Source organism: Pelobates fuscus, chromosome 9 (assembly GCF_036172605.1).
Source record: "Pelobates fuscus isolate aPelFus1 chromosome 9, aPelFus1.pri, whole genome shotgun sequence".
Classification (NCBI taxonomy): Eukaryota; Metazoa; Chordata; class Amphibia; order Anura; family Pelobatidae; genus Pelobates; species Pelobates fuscus.
This window is the reverse complement of record NC_086325.1, coordinates 68,724,929-68,739,559: the sequence shown is the minus strand read 5'-3', so window position 1 is coordinate 68,739,559 and position 14,631 is coordinate 68,724,929.

Genomic DNA, 14,631 nt, shown 5'->3' with positions numbered 1-14,631 from the left:
AAAACGCTGGATGGCTTTCAGACCTTGCGGCAGAGGCCATTCTATGACTGCAGCGAGCTTCTGGGGATCCATCCGAAAACCCTCGGCGGAAATCAAATACCCTAAAAACTGGACCTCGGACTGGTCGAATAGACATTTTTCTAATTTGCAATAAAGACCATTAGCAAGAAGGGTCTTCAGAACTGTTGTAACATGTCTGTGATGAGCGTGAATGTCTGTAGAATATATTAAAATGTCATCCAAGTACACAATAACAAATGAGTGAATAAAATCCCTTAAGACATCATTAATAAATTCTTGGAACACTGCTGGGGCATTGCAAAGCCCAAATGGCATGACGGTATACTCATAATGACCTGACCGAGTGTTAAAGGCTGTCTTCCATTCGTGGTCCTTTTTAATACGTATCAAATTGTATGCTCCTCTAAGATCTAATTTGGTGAATACCGTAGCATGTTTGAGCCTGTCAAACAATTCTGTTATTAGAGGTATAGGGTAAGCATTTTTGATGGTGATCTTGTTAAGACCTCTATAATCAATGCAAGGTCTTAAATCACCTTCTTTCTTTGATACAAAGAAGAACCCCGCTCCAGCCGGAGAAGAGGATCTTCTAATAAATCCCTTGTCTAATGACTCTTTAATGTACTCCTCCATGACACGGTTTTCTTGAACCGATAGGGGGTACACCCTGCCCTTAGGAGGTATAGTACCAGGCAACAAATCAATAGCACAATCGTAGGGTCTGTGAGGCGGTAATTTGTCAGCCTCTCTTTTATCAAAGACAGTCTTTAAAGTCAAATACTGAGAGGGTATAGTCGTAGATAAAGGAGGAACAGTAGGAACGTTAATAGAATTCACAGGCGTGACTTCAATAGTACATGACTCATGGCAGGCTTCACTCCATGATTTTATCTGCCCTGTCTCCCAGTCAAAAATGGGATTATGGGCACGTAACCATGGATACCCTAACACCAACTGTGAAGAGGGAGAGGTGATGACCTGGAACCGAATGGTTTCATAGTGTAGAACCCCTGTGTACATGTGTAGCGGTGCAGTCTCGTGAGTAACAACAGGAGATATCAATGGTCTACCATCTATGGCCTCAACGGCCAAGGGTATCTCCTTCTCTCTGATGGGAATATTGTTTCTCTTTACAAAACCAGAGTCTATAAAGTTCTCGGCTGCCCCAGAATCAACCAGGGCGTCTATGTTTTCAACTATACAACTCTCTCCCATATGTAAAGAAACAGGGAGAAGCAGTCGGTTAGGAGGCAAAGTAGGAGACTTAGAAATCACACCCAAGGCCAGTCCCCTATAAGGTCTTAGGTGCGAGAGTTTTCCGGGAGCAGAGGACACTCCTTTACCATATGGTCTCTCTTACCACAATATAGGCAGAGTCCCTCCCTTCTCCTATGTAATTTCTCAGTATCTGAGAGTTTGGCAACCCCTATGTAACGCTCAATTGTTGATAAGATGGAAACAACTGCAGATTTCTGAATTTGATAACGTTTATTACTTTAAAATAAAAAAGATAATCAATTTGAACTGTCTCTTTAATTCCTGGCAGGTTATAACCAGCAGCGGTGTTTGAAGTTGTTTTAGGATAAGGTAACTTTAACACAACCAGCGAGAAGTTCCAAATTAGGATGCAGATAATTAATAAGTGGAGCAGATAGCAAACCACTTAGATTAGAGATGGTTATATATTAAACTTGAGCCAATCTGGTTTACTTAACTTATGAAGGAGAGATAATCCAAATTGGTGATGGAGGTTCCACAGAGGATCGAGGTTGCAACAGGCAAGAGAATGTCCAGAAACAGTCCGAGGTCGTAGGAGAGGAGAAGGAGGGTAAATGATTAAACAGTCCGGGTCCGATACACAGTAGAAGTAAATATCCAGTTTGAAGTTCGCGGGAGCTTTCGAGTTGATCAAGCACTGTGGTGTTGGCGCGGACTCTCTATGAACCCTGGGAACGACCACGTCATAGGAGGGGGAGTGGCCGCGCTCCGAGAACCCGGAAGTCCACGGTTAGCGAATGCCGGAAGGTCTGACAGAACCCCCCTCATAAGAAGCAGCCACCGGATGCTGTCAACGAGGTCTGGATGGGTAGCGAGCATGGTACGCGTTGATAAGTCGACGAGCATGCACCGCGGAGGACGACACCCATGAGTCTTCGTCAACACCGTAGCCCTTCCACCGGACAAGATATTGTAAGGAACCACGATGGATTCGTGAGTCGAGAATCCTCTGAACCTCGTATTCTTCTTCACCTTGTACCAGAATGGGATCAGGAGTGGTATGAACATCCCTCATGAAAGGGTCGGAGTGGTGTGGTTTAAGCAACGACACATGGAAGACTGGATGCAGTTTCATGGTAGGTGGAAGTTTCAATCTAACCACGTTTTCGTTGATGAGTGACAATATACGAAAAGGGCCAAGGAAGAGTGAACTTAGTTTCTTTGAGGGACGGTTGGTAACAATGTTTTTTGAAGAGAGCCATACGAGATCACCAACCTTGTAAGTAGGGGAAGGTCGTCTACCAGTATCGAAAAACTTTTTCTGAGCAGATGATGCATTTTTAAGGTTATCACGTAACTTGAGGAAGAGGGCAGACATGAACGAGTTATGGTTGGAGACGTATGGATTAGAAGAAGGAAGTCCTTGATCGGGAAATGAAGAAGGATGGAATCCAAAATTTGAGAAAAATTGAGTCATTTTGCTACTAGTGTGTACCGAGTTGTTGTATGAGAACTCTGCCATTGGTAACCACGTGATCCAATCATCTTGTAAATGAGAGCAATAACACCGCAAGTATTGTTCAAGACATTGGTTAACTCTCTCTGTTTGTCCGTTAGTTTGAGGATGATAGGCTGAAGATAGTTTACGTTGAATGTTGAGGGAGGAACACATCTCATTCCAGAATTTGGAGGTGAACTGAGTTCCTCTGTCTGATATGATTTCTTCAGGAAGGCCATGGAGTTTCACGATGTTGTTGATGAATACTTTTGCAAGTTCAGATGAAGAGGGTAATTTCTTTAAAGGAATAAAATGGGACATCTTGGTGAAACGGTCCACCACCACCAGAATAGTAGTATGATGTTGCGAAGGAGGGAGTTCTACCAAGAAATCCATTGAGATGGACTGCCAAGGTCTTTCTGGAACAGGTAGGCTCAGTAATTGACCGAATGGTGGATGATGGTCAGATTTTGATCTCAGACAGGTTGGGCAGTTTTTGACATAAGATTCTATGGTTCTGTCCTGGCGAGGCCACCAGTAATATCTTTTAGACAGCTCCAGTGTTTTCCTTGTACCAGGATGACCAGCCAGAGGGGAATCATGAATCAAGGAGAGTATTTTATTCCTAAACAAGGGAGGAATGTATAACCTGTCTTTGAAGTAGTACAACCCGTCCTTTTTTGATAGATTGCCTTGTTTGGGAAGTTCAAGATCTTCTTCCTTAAGATGTTTAATATCATCAGTTAATGACGAAATAATACCTATGATTTTAGGAGGTTGAGTTTCGTTTACAGGAAGATCTTGGTGAATTCTGGACAGGGCATCTGCCTTTTTATTTCTGGATCCAGGTCTGTAGATGATTTGAAAATTGAAACGGGAAAAGAAAAGATTCCAGCGTACTTGTCTGGCAGAGAGTGTTTTGTTGGAATGAAGATATTCAAGGTTCCTGTGGTCGGTATAAACAATTACAGGAGTGTGTGTGTCTTCAAGTATGTGACGCCAGTTTTCGAATGCAGCTTTAATGCTTAATAATTCTTTTTCTCCTACAGGATAATTTCGTTCAGCAGGAGACAAAGATCGTGAAAAAAAAGCTACTGGATGAAGAGGATCTTGAGGCGTTTGGTGTTGAGAGAGGACAGCCCCGATAGCTGTATCAGAAGCATCCGTTTCCATGACGTAGAGAAAAGCAGGATTAGGTAGTTGAAGAATGGGAGCACTTGTGAATCTCCGTTTTAATTCATCAAAGGCTGCTTGAGCCTCTTCGTTCCAAGCAAAGGACCGTTTACTGCTATTGAGCAGGTTGAGGGGATGAGCAACCTTAGAGTAATTTTTAATGAACTTCCTATAGAAGTTGGCAAATCCCAAAAAACGTTGTAAGTCTTTAGTATTAGTAGGGGTAGACCAGTTGACAATGCAATCTATTTTGGAGGTATCCATACTTATTGAATGAGGGGAGATAACATATCCCAAAAAAGTGATTTCATTGACTTCAAATATACATTTTTCTGGTTTTGCGTATAATTTGTGTGTTCTTAATCTGGATAATACCCATCTCACGTGTTTTCTGTGTTCTTCAAGGTTGTTGGAGTAGATGAGAATATCATCTAAGTAAATGATGACACAAACGTCTAGGAGATCACGGAAGATATCGTTGATGAAATGCTGAAAGGTTGCAGGGGCGTTACATAGTCCGAAGGGCATGACAAGATATTCGTAAAGACCATATCGGGTTCTGAATGCCGTTTTCCATTCATCATTGGCCTTGATTCTAACAAGGTTATATGCCCCACGAAGGTCAAGTTTAGTGTAGATGGTAGCTGTTCTTAATCTTTCAATCAACTCATTGATCAGGGGAAGAGGGTAACGATTCTTAATAGTTATTTTATTTAAAGACCTGTAATCGATGATGGGGCGTATAGTCTGGTCCTTGTTCCTCACAAAAAACATGCTGGAAGCGGCTGGTGAACAGGAAGGTCTAATGAACCCCTTCCGGAGGTTTTCATCTAGGTATTCCTTGAGGGTTTTTAGCTCTGATTCAGAGAGGGGATAAATATGTCCAAAAGGGATAGGAGCACCAGGAACAAGGTCAATCGGACAATCATAGGGTCGATGAGGAGGAAGTGTCTCTGCTTCCTTTTTACTGAACACATCAGCGAACTCCGAATAGCTGGAAGGTATAGTGGATTCCCTAGTAACATGCAAAATGGGGATGTGTTGTAGACATGTTTTCTGGCAATATGCAGAGTTAAACGTGAGAGAGAAAGGAGCCCAGGTAATAAGTGGGTTGTGAGTCCTTAACCAGTCTATCCCTAATATTATAGGATAAAGAGGAGAATTTATGACATCAAAAACAAGAAATTCAGAATGGACATAATTAGTAGTAGTCCTTAAAGGGACAGTTTCAAGGCGAATGGGCCCCGAGGAGATTAAGGAGCCATCAATAACTCTGACAGAGACGGAATTACGTTTTTGAACACAAGGAATTTTATTTTTTGTAACAAAGGATGAGTCCAGGAACACCCCATTAGCACCGGAATCAATAATGGCCTTAGTCGTAATTCTTTCTTTGTCCCACTGTAATATGAGAGAGACAGAGGAGAAATGAGAGGTTGGTTTGGAAGGAAGTACACTCATTATAGTCGTGGTAGAACCATGCTTACCGCCTCTTGGACGTTTCAATAGGGGACAGTCTGGGACCACATGTTCTTGCGAAGCACAGTACATGCAGAGGTTCAGTTGTCTTCTTCTGGTTCTCTCTTCTGGAGTAAGAGGACTTCTCACAACCCCTATTTCCATAGGTTCAGCGGAAGTTATAGGTTTCTCCGGTGCCTTTGAAGAGGTGAAGGGTTTTTTCCATAGAGAGCTAGTGAGTGATTTCTCAGCTTTTCTTTCCCTAAGTCTTCTGTCGATACTGATTGCCAGTTGAATAAGTGTATTCAGTGTAGTAGGTAGTTCAGTTCTGGAGAGCTCATCTTTGACAGCTTCAGATAATCCAATACGGAACTGGTTACGTAGAGTTATGTCATTCCACTGAGTTTCAGGTGCCCATCGTTTGAATTCAGCAATGTAATCTTCAACAGGCCGGTTTCTTTGCTGCAGTGTTCTAATGGTTAAATCTGCAGTCGCTTGTTTGTTTGGGTCTTCGTAAAGGAGAGACATGGCTTCAAAGAATTCACCCAGAGAATCCAATATGGGATCATCATTCTCAAGAAAGGAATGAGCCCAGGCCATGGGTTCACCTCTCAAAAATGAAATAACGGAACAAACTTTAGATCTTTCTGTAGGATATGATCGGGGTTTTAACGCAATCAACAACTTGCAGGAATTGATGAACTCTCGGTATTGGGACCTGTCTCCAGAGAATTTTTCGGGGTTGGAGACAGCAGGGTCACTAGCCAAGTGTGTAACTGTGTGAGGAGTATGGGTTTGCAAGTCCCTTACATAAGTAAGGATTCTTTCATTGGTGATCTGTAGATCTTGCATGCCTTGAGTGAGAGTATCCACCCTTTGGTTTAATCTGGTGATTTCAGAAGTGAGATCTGCTGTATCCATTAATTAGGCTTGATCAATCTGTAACGCTCAATTGTTGATAAGATGGAAACAACTGCAGATTTCTGAATTTGATAACGTTTATTACTTTAAAATAAAAAAGATAATCAATTTGAACTGTCTCTTTAATTCCTGGCAGGTTATAACCAGCAGCGGTGTTTGAAGTTGTTTTAGGATAAGGTAACTTTAACACAACCAGCGAGAAGTTCCAAATTAGGATGCAGATAATTAATAAGTGGAGCAGATAGCAAACCACTTAGATTAGAGATGGTTATATATTAAACTTGAGCCAATCTGGTTTACTTAACTTATGAAGGAGAGATAATCCAAATTGGTGATGGAGGTTCCACAGAGGATCGAGGTTGCAACAGGCAAGAGAATGTCCAGAAACAGTCCGAGGTCGTAGGAGAGGAGAAGGAGGGTAAATGATTAAACAGTCCGGGTCCGATACACAGTAGAAGTAAATATCCAGTTTGAAGTTCGCGGGAGCTTTCGAGTTGATCAAGCACTGTGGTGTTGGCGCGGACTCTCTATGAACCCTGGGAACGACCACGTCATAGGAGGGGGAGTGGCCGCGCTCCGAGAACCCGGAAGTCCACGGTTAGCGAATGCCGGAAGGTCTGACACCCTAATTGCATAGGTTCCTCTTCAGGTACTTTAACACTCTCCGGTATATTAACTCTGGGTTGAATAGGTGTAACAAAACGTCTATTCCTGTTCTTCGTATAGAGCCTGTCACGAATCCTATTATCTATATCGATGAGGTAGTCAATAAGGTCCTCTAAGGCAATAGGAAGCTCCTTAGCTGCTACCTCATCCAATATAGAGTCTGATAAACCTTCCATGAAGGCCGTAGTTAACCCATTATTGGTCCAATCGACCTGTGAGGCAAGGGTACGAAACTGTATAGCGTAATCAGCCACAGACCTAGAACCCTGTTTAACCCTCATTAATGCTCTAGCGGCATTCTTAGACCTTTTCATAGTATCAAAAGTTCTGCGAAAAGCTGTTAGGAAACTGTGAAAGTTATGCACCATAGGTCCATTAGCCTCCCAAATAGGGTTTGCCCATTCAAGTGCTTTGTCGGTAAGTTGGTGCATAAAGAACCCAACTTTAGACCTCTCTGTGGGAAATGAACGTGGATACATTTCAAAATGAAACTCTATTTGGTTAATGAACCCTCTGCATGTCTTAGAATCCCCTCCATACCTAGGAGGAGGCGTTAAATGTGCTGTAGCGTTAGGCATAGTCGATACTTCAGGAAGCAGGGGTGCAGGAGGGTTAGGTGCGGTTGCTGGAATGGTTCTAGCTAAGAGCGTCTGGAGAGCCTGAGCTATTTGATCCATACGGTGATCCTGCTCTACAAATCTAGCCTCATGGGTCGCCATCTGTTGAGCTAAATCTGCGGGGTCCATGGCCCTATCGTAATGTAACGAGTATATACCCCTACACGCAGGATCCAGCCTAACAGAAGACAGTACAGAGGAGAGATACGTCTACCGGACCTTAGAGTGGCCGGACTCGACGTAATAGGATAAGACAGAGTCAGGAACGATCCGAGGTCAAGGGCACAAAGAGACAGCGTAAACGAAAACTAGCCGGGGACTGGTACACAGGAATCAGCAAGCCGGCAAACAGTACAGAAAAGGATAAAGCGAAAACGAAGTCAGAATACAAAGCCAAGGTCAAATACGGAGAAACACAACTGAACACAACAAGCACTAAAGGGAACTGTAGCAGAAACCACGATAGGGCAAGGAACTAAGGGAAAAGGGTAAGTATAAGTAGCCTTCAAACTAATGTGATTGGCTCCTGTCACTTCCACTCCCCCAACAGGTAAGTGTATGGGGTGATTGGCATGACAGGAGCCAATGGGAGCCTTTTTGCAATTTAGGCTCCCACTGTCTCTTTAAGAGCGCGCCCGAGATTCGCGGCGCGCTCTTAGCTGCAGGCGGGACACGTGACCGCTTCTCGCGGTCACTGCCCGCCTTCCTGTCAGAACAGTCGGACGAGCCGCGCGCGGCTCGTGCAGCCGCAGGACCGCGCGCGGCTTGAAGAGAGGACCGCGTCCGGCCCCCGGATAAGGTAAGTACCGCTACAGGGGGGAGGGGAGGGGGATTTATCCTGTTTTGTGTGGGAATGTTATGGGTGTGTTTACTGTATTGTATAAAAGCAGACCATTGAGTCTGGACTAAACACATTCTTTTTACCCCTTAATGAAGTCTAGGCTCATGTTTGGGGGATTGGAGAGCTCTAATCACTACTCTGCTGGGAACAGGAGAGCTATGATCACTGCAGCACTTGGGATCTAGGAGACCACTAACGGATATACTCAGCCAGAGTACAGGGGATCTGTTACATTGGTGGTAGAAGTGGGATTTTTCTCCCGAATGGATCCCAAACCAGGAATGCAGTGAGGAGCCCAGCAGCCTCTCGGTCTAAAGAGGAACTCAGGAGATGAAGCGAGCTAGCCCCCTGACGGATATACTCAGCCGGAGTATAGGGGATCCGTTACAAATCCAGGCAAATAGGAGTTAATACAGATAAATGTAAAGTCTTGCATTTTGGAATACAGAATCCACAAACCACATATTTGTTAAGTGGGGTTGAGTTAGGTATATGATTAAATTAAAAGGACTTGGGTACTATTATAGATCAAAACCTTGGCAACAGGTATTCAATACCTTTGATTCACATGACCCAAATATAATTTTGCCTCCTTACAAATTAATGTCCCACCTTAAATATGCTGCGCAGCTTTGAACACCAGTTTTAAACAAAAGACATTGCAGAGTTAGAAAAAGTGCAGAGACAAGCTATGAAACTAGAAAGGGGGATGGAAAACATTAGTTATAAGGAAAACTGGATTTTTTTTCTCTTTAGAATAAAAGGCGCCTCCAGGAGAGATGCACTATACAAATATAGACAGGGTCAGTACAAACCGCTAAGTGCTAACCTGTTCATTAGCAGAAATATACAACAGACAATAGGTGACTCATTGAGACTGAAAGAAAGGTGTTATCTCTTATAGCAGAGGAAAGGGTTTTTTACAATAACGATGTGGAATTCTCTTTCTAAATAGGTTGTCTTATCAGATTCTATAGATAAATACAAAAAAGGCTTGGAACCTTTTTTGCATAAACAAAATATCCAAGGATATAACTGATATGTTTTGCCTTCTTTTTGATCAACAGCATTAAAGAATGGGATTCAAGGTTAAATTTGATGGGCTTTAGTTTTTTTTTTACCTAGACAACTATGTACATAAGTAACAAGGGTCTTAAGGCTAGCAATAGAAGAGTGCCAACATTTTCAGGACCCTACTCATGGCTCCAGCCCTAATACATCCAAGAGTAACGTGCCATGTATTGGTTGTATGTTCCTAGTCACCAATAACTTCCCCTCCTTTGCATAGTTAAGTGTTCTTGCATAGCAAGACCACTTAATGTTATCTCACATATATATTATTATTAAGTGTTCTTGCATAGCAAGACCACTTAATGTTATCTCACATATATATTATTACGTGTTCTTGCATAGCAAGACCACTTAATGTTATCTCACATATATATTATTATTATTATTATTCTTATTATAGCCAAATTTGCCACCCTAACTCCTCCCACAGTTTTTACACTACATAGACGAAAATTTACCAAAACGTGCATATTGTTCCCGATCGGATTGCTATTACTTTGTGGAACGTTTCGCCGAATGGTTCACGGAATATCGTCGTTCTTGTGGCGAAATTTGTCCCATAGGAATGAATGGCAAAGCAAGAGTGGGAGCTGGCAAAAGCTGAAAAATCAGGACATGATTTCTAAGCTGCCACCACTCCCTCATTTTCAGGCCCACCTACACAAATCTTATATCAAAACGTTCAGCTATCCCTGCTGCCACTAAAAATGTCCACAGCTAAGCCATAGTCCTTATAGTTTTCACAATATGACCATTTGTTTGCAACTCACGCAGTCCATTGATATTCATTGAAACTCCACTCTGCAAAGCTCACATTTGAAGGGCAATTTCTAAACTGCGACTGTGCCTTAATTGTTAATATCTCAGAGATATACTATACATCAAAATGTAGGTCTGGGTCTTGTGATTCTCACAATATAAAGCTCTTCACTGTAGGATTTATAGTTTTAAAAATACGACCGTTTGAAGATGGCAACCGCCAAAATACTCTGACCTGTGCAAGGCTGCAGCAGCAAGTGATGTCATAGACAGGGCCTTTTGCACATCTGCAAATGTTTTTATAAATGTATGGTTTAATGTAACTGTGCAACAATGTTGCAATTAAATGTGCTATATAAATGATAACAGTTAGGGGGGCGGAGCCTGACTCCTAAGCAGACTAGACGCACATGCCGAGAGCTCCTGAGTCTGGAGCCCAGATTCAGGGTTTATTGCCCGACCACCTGATCTTACCGACAGCTTACCGCAAGATTCGTACCGGGGAGACGACACTGCACCGGGGGATACCCGATTCAAGGTATTCCGGTGCCGGACTGACCCGACCGAATTTAATGGCCTACACGGGTGGGAGCCGAGGAGAGACGGCCGCTCTCCCGGTTCTCTGGTGGACAAAGGAGCACTCCAAACTCCCTCCCCCCCCCTATGGACCGGTGGGGGTCATCCCGGTCCCCGAAGACCTGAACTGCCACGGTCTCGGATGCATCTGGGGGCCCCATAAAACTCCCAAGCAGAGAGGGATGGAGACACCAAAGATGGCGGATATCCCCAGCTCAACACGCGGTCTGAAACTGCCGCGGCCTGAACCTGCTGAACCAAGCACTGGACAGACCGTTACACTAAGCGCCATAATAGGCAAAATATGGGCCATGCTGAGCTGCAATACAGGGCAAATAACAGCCACGCAGAAGCCGAACATGAACCCACGTGTGGGCACTAAGAAGAGACCTAGGGGGCTCCCTGAGGAAAGACAGAGATCCCGCACTCACCTGATTGCAGCAAAGCGACGAAAACTCCGGAGGCAATGCTATCAGAGGAGGAGGAGAACTACGGACGGACGTCGTGCACAAAGCCGCCGACGAGTGCCGTGCACCAACACACGAAAGCCAGTCCTATACCGCACGACTGAACCACTGCAGGGCCAACATCCTTGCCGCTTACAGCTGGACATCTCCTCACCAAGCGATGTTACCAGCCCTTGGAAAGCCACCACCATACTGGACAACTTTATATACCCGGTGGGCATCGGCTAAACGGGGCTAATCCGAGTGGCGTGAAGTGTTGGGGGCCGGTACCTACAACCTACCCAATGCAGGACATTGCAATCGCTGGCAGACACCCAAGGCTCCGATGATCACCCTCACCCATATTAATATTAATATTAATATTCACATTTCTGTGTGGCCATACGCTCGCCTGGTTTAACCTGATATACATAAGTTAGTATGATGACCCATAGATAACGCATCCCTACCTGCACTATTTAAAATTGTATAAGCTGCCCCAAGTGGGAAACCCCCTGTAGGCAACACGATTTTATTTAAATGCGACTGAGCCAGTTCCTGCTGATAGTAGCCCACTGAAAATTAATGGGGGCATAGACCCACAAATGTACTTGAAGCAACAGGTAGTAGCCTGATACAGGGAAAGGGGAGTTTAACTCAGGGCCATAGGGCAATGACCTAACTTACATAAATCCTTCTTGCAACAACTAAACGAACTTGCTATCATAGTTAACTGTACTTGAATGCAGCCTAGCAGGGCTACCCCAATCTCACTATTGTCACTCTCTTAAAAATGTTTTCCAAGCCTGATGACCTAACCATGCCAAGCATACTCAATGTAATTTAACTGAAGGTTCCTACTGAGCAACTGTTCATTTATAAATATAAAAATGGTGCATGTATTATTGTTAACCCCACTGTTATGTATTCTTTGACAATGCAAGAGGACTGCCGTAGGGGTACCTCGCGCAAGTATGTTACCTTGTTATGCACTACAAAAATAAAGAATTAAAAAAAAAAAAAAAAAATGATAACAGTTACTCCGCCCACTCCAGTTGTAGACTACTGGTGGAGGCAAGAACACGTCACACAATTTCCCCAGAAATTGTAGCTTTTCTAGTTATTAAGTGTTCTTGCATAGCAAGACCACTTAATGTTATCTCACATATATATTATTATTATTATTCTTATTATAGCCAAATTTGCCACCCTAACTCCTCCCACAGTTTTTACACTACATAGACAAAAATTTACCAAAACGTGCAGATTGTTCCCGATCGGATTGCTATTACTTTGTGGAACGTTTTGCCGAATGGTTCACGGAATATCGTCGTTCTTGTGGCGAAATTTGTCCCATAGGAATGAATAGCAAAGCTAGAGTGGGAGCTGGCAAAAGCTGAAAAATCAGGACATGATTTCTAAACTGCCACCACTCCCTCATTTTCAGGCCCACCTTGACAAATCTTATATCAAAACGTTCAGCTATCCCTGCTGCCACTAAAAACGTCCACGGCTAAGCCATAGTCCTGATAGTTTTTACAATATGACCATTTGTTTGCAACTCACGCCACCCATTGACATTCATTGAAACTCCACTCTGCAAAGCTCACATTTGAAGGGCAATTTCTAAACTGCGACTGTGCCTTCATTGTTAATATTGCAGAGACATACTATGCATCAAAATGTAGGTCTGTGTCTTGTGATTCTCACAATATAAAGCTCTACGCTGTAGGATTTATAGTTTTTAAAATACGACCGTTTGAAGATGGCAACCGCAAAAATACTCTGACCTGTGCAAGGCTGCAGCAGCACGTGATGTCATAGACAGGGACTTTTGCACCTGCTAATGTTTTTATAACTGTATGTTTTAATGTAACTGTGAAGCACTTTGGGCAACAACGTTGCAATTAAATGTGCTATATAAATAAATAATAACAGTTACTCCGCCCACTCCAGTTGTAGACTACTGGTGGAGGCAAGAACACTTCACAATTTCCCCAGAAATTGTAGCTTTTCTAGTTATTATTATTCTTATTATAGCCAAATTTGCCACCCTAACTCCTCCCACAGTTTTTACACTACATAGACAAAAATTTACCAAAACGTGCAGATTGTTCCCGATCGCGTTGCTATTACTTTGTGGAACGTTTCGCTGAATGGTTCTCGGAATATCGTCATTCTTGTGGCGAAATTTGTCCCATAGGAATGAATGGCAAAGCTAGAGTGGGAGCTGGCAAAAGCTGAAAAACATGATTTCTAAACTGCCACTACTCCCTCATTTTCAAGCCCACCTACACAAATCTTATATCAAAACGTTCAGCTATCCCTGCTGCCACTAAAAATGTCCACGGCTAAGCCATAGTCCTGATTGTTCTCGCAATATGACCATTTGTTTGCAACTCACGCAGTCCATTGACATTCATTGAAACGCCACTCTGCAAAGCTCACATTTGAAGGGCAATTTCTAAACTGCGACTGTGCCTTCCTTGTTAATATCTCAGAGACATACTATACATCAAAATGTAGGTCTGGGTCTTGTGATTCTCACAATATAAAGCTCTTCACTGTAGGATTTATAGTTTTTAAAATACGACCGTTTGAAGATGGCAACCGCAAAAATACTCTGACCTGTGCAAGGCTGCAGCAGCAAGTGATGTCATAGACAGGGCCATTTGCACCTGCTAATGTTTTTATAACTGTATGTTTTAATGTAACTGTGCAACAACGTTGCAATTAAATGTGCTATATAAATAAATAATAGTTACTCCGCCCACTCCAGTTGTATACTACTGGTGGAGGCAAGAACACTTCACAATTTCCCCAGAAATTGTAGCTTTTCTAGTTATTAAGTGTTCTTGCATAGCAAGACCACTTAATGTTATCTCACATATATATTATTATTATTATTCTTATTATTCTTATTATAGCCAAATTTGCCACCCTAACTCCTCCCACAGTTTTTACACTACATAGACAAAAATATACCAAAACGTGCAGATTGTTCCCGATCGGATTGCTATTACTTTGTGGAACGTTTCGCCGAATGGTTCACGGAATATCGTCGTTCTTGTGGCGAAATTTGTCCCATAGGAATGAATGGCAAAGCTAGAGTGGGAGCTGGCAAAAGCTGAAAAATCAGGACATGATTTCTAAACTGCCACCACTCCCTCATTTTCAGGCCCACCTACACAAATCTTATATCAAAACGTTCAGCTATCCCTGCTGCCACTAGAAATGTCCACGGCTAAGCCATAGTCCTTATAGTTTTCACAATATGACCATTTGTTTGCAACTCACGCCTTCCATTGACATTCATTGAAACTCCACTCTGCAAAGCTCACATTTGAAGGGCAATTTCTAAACTGC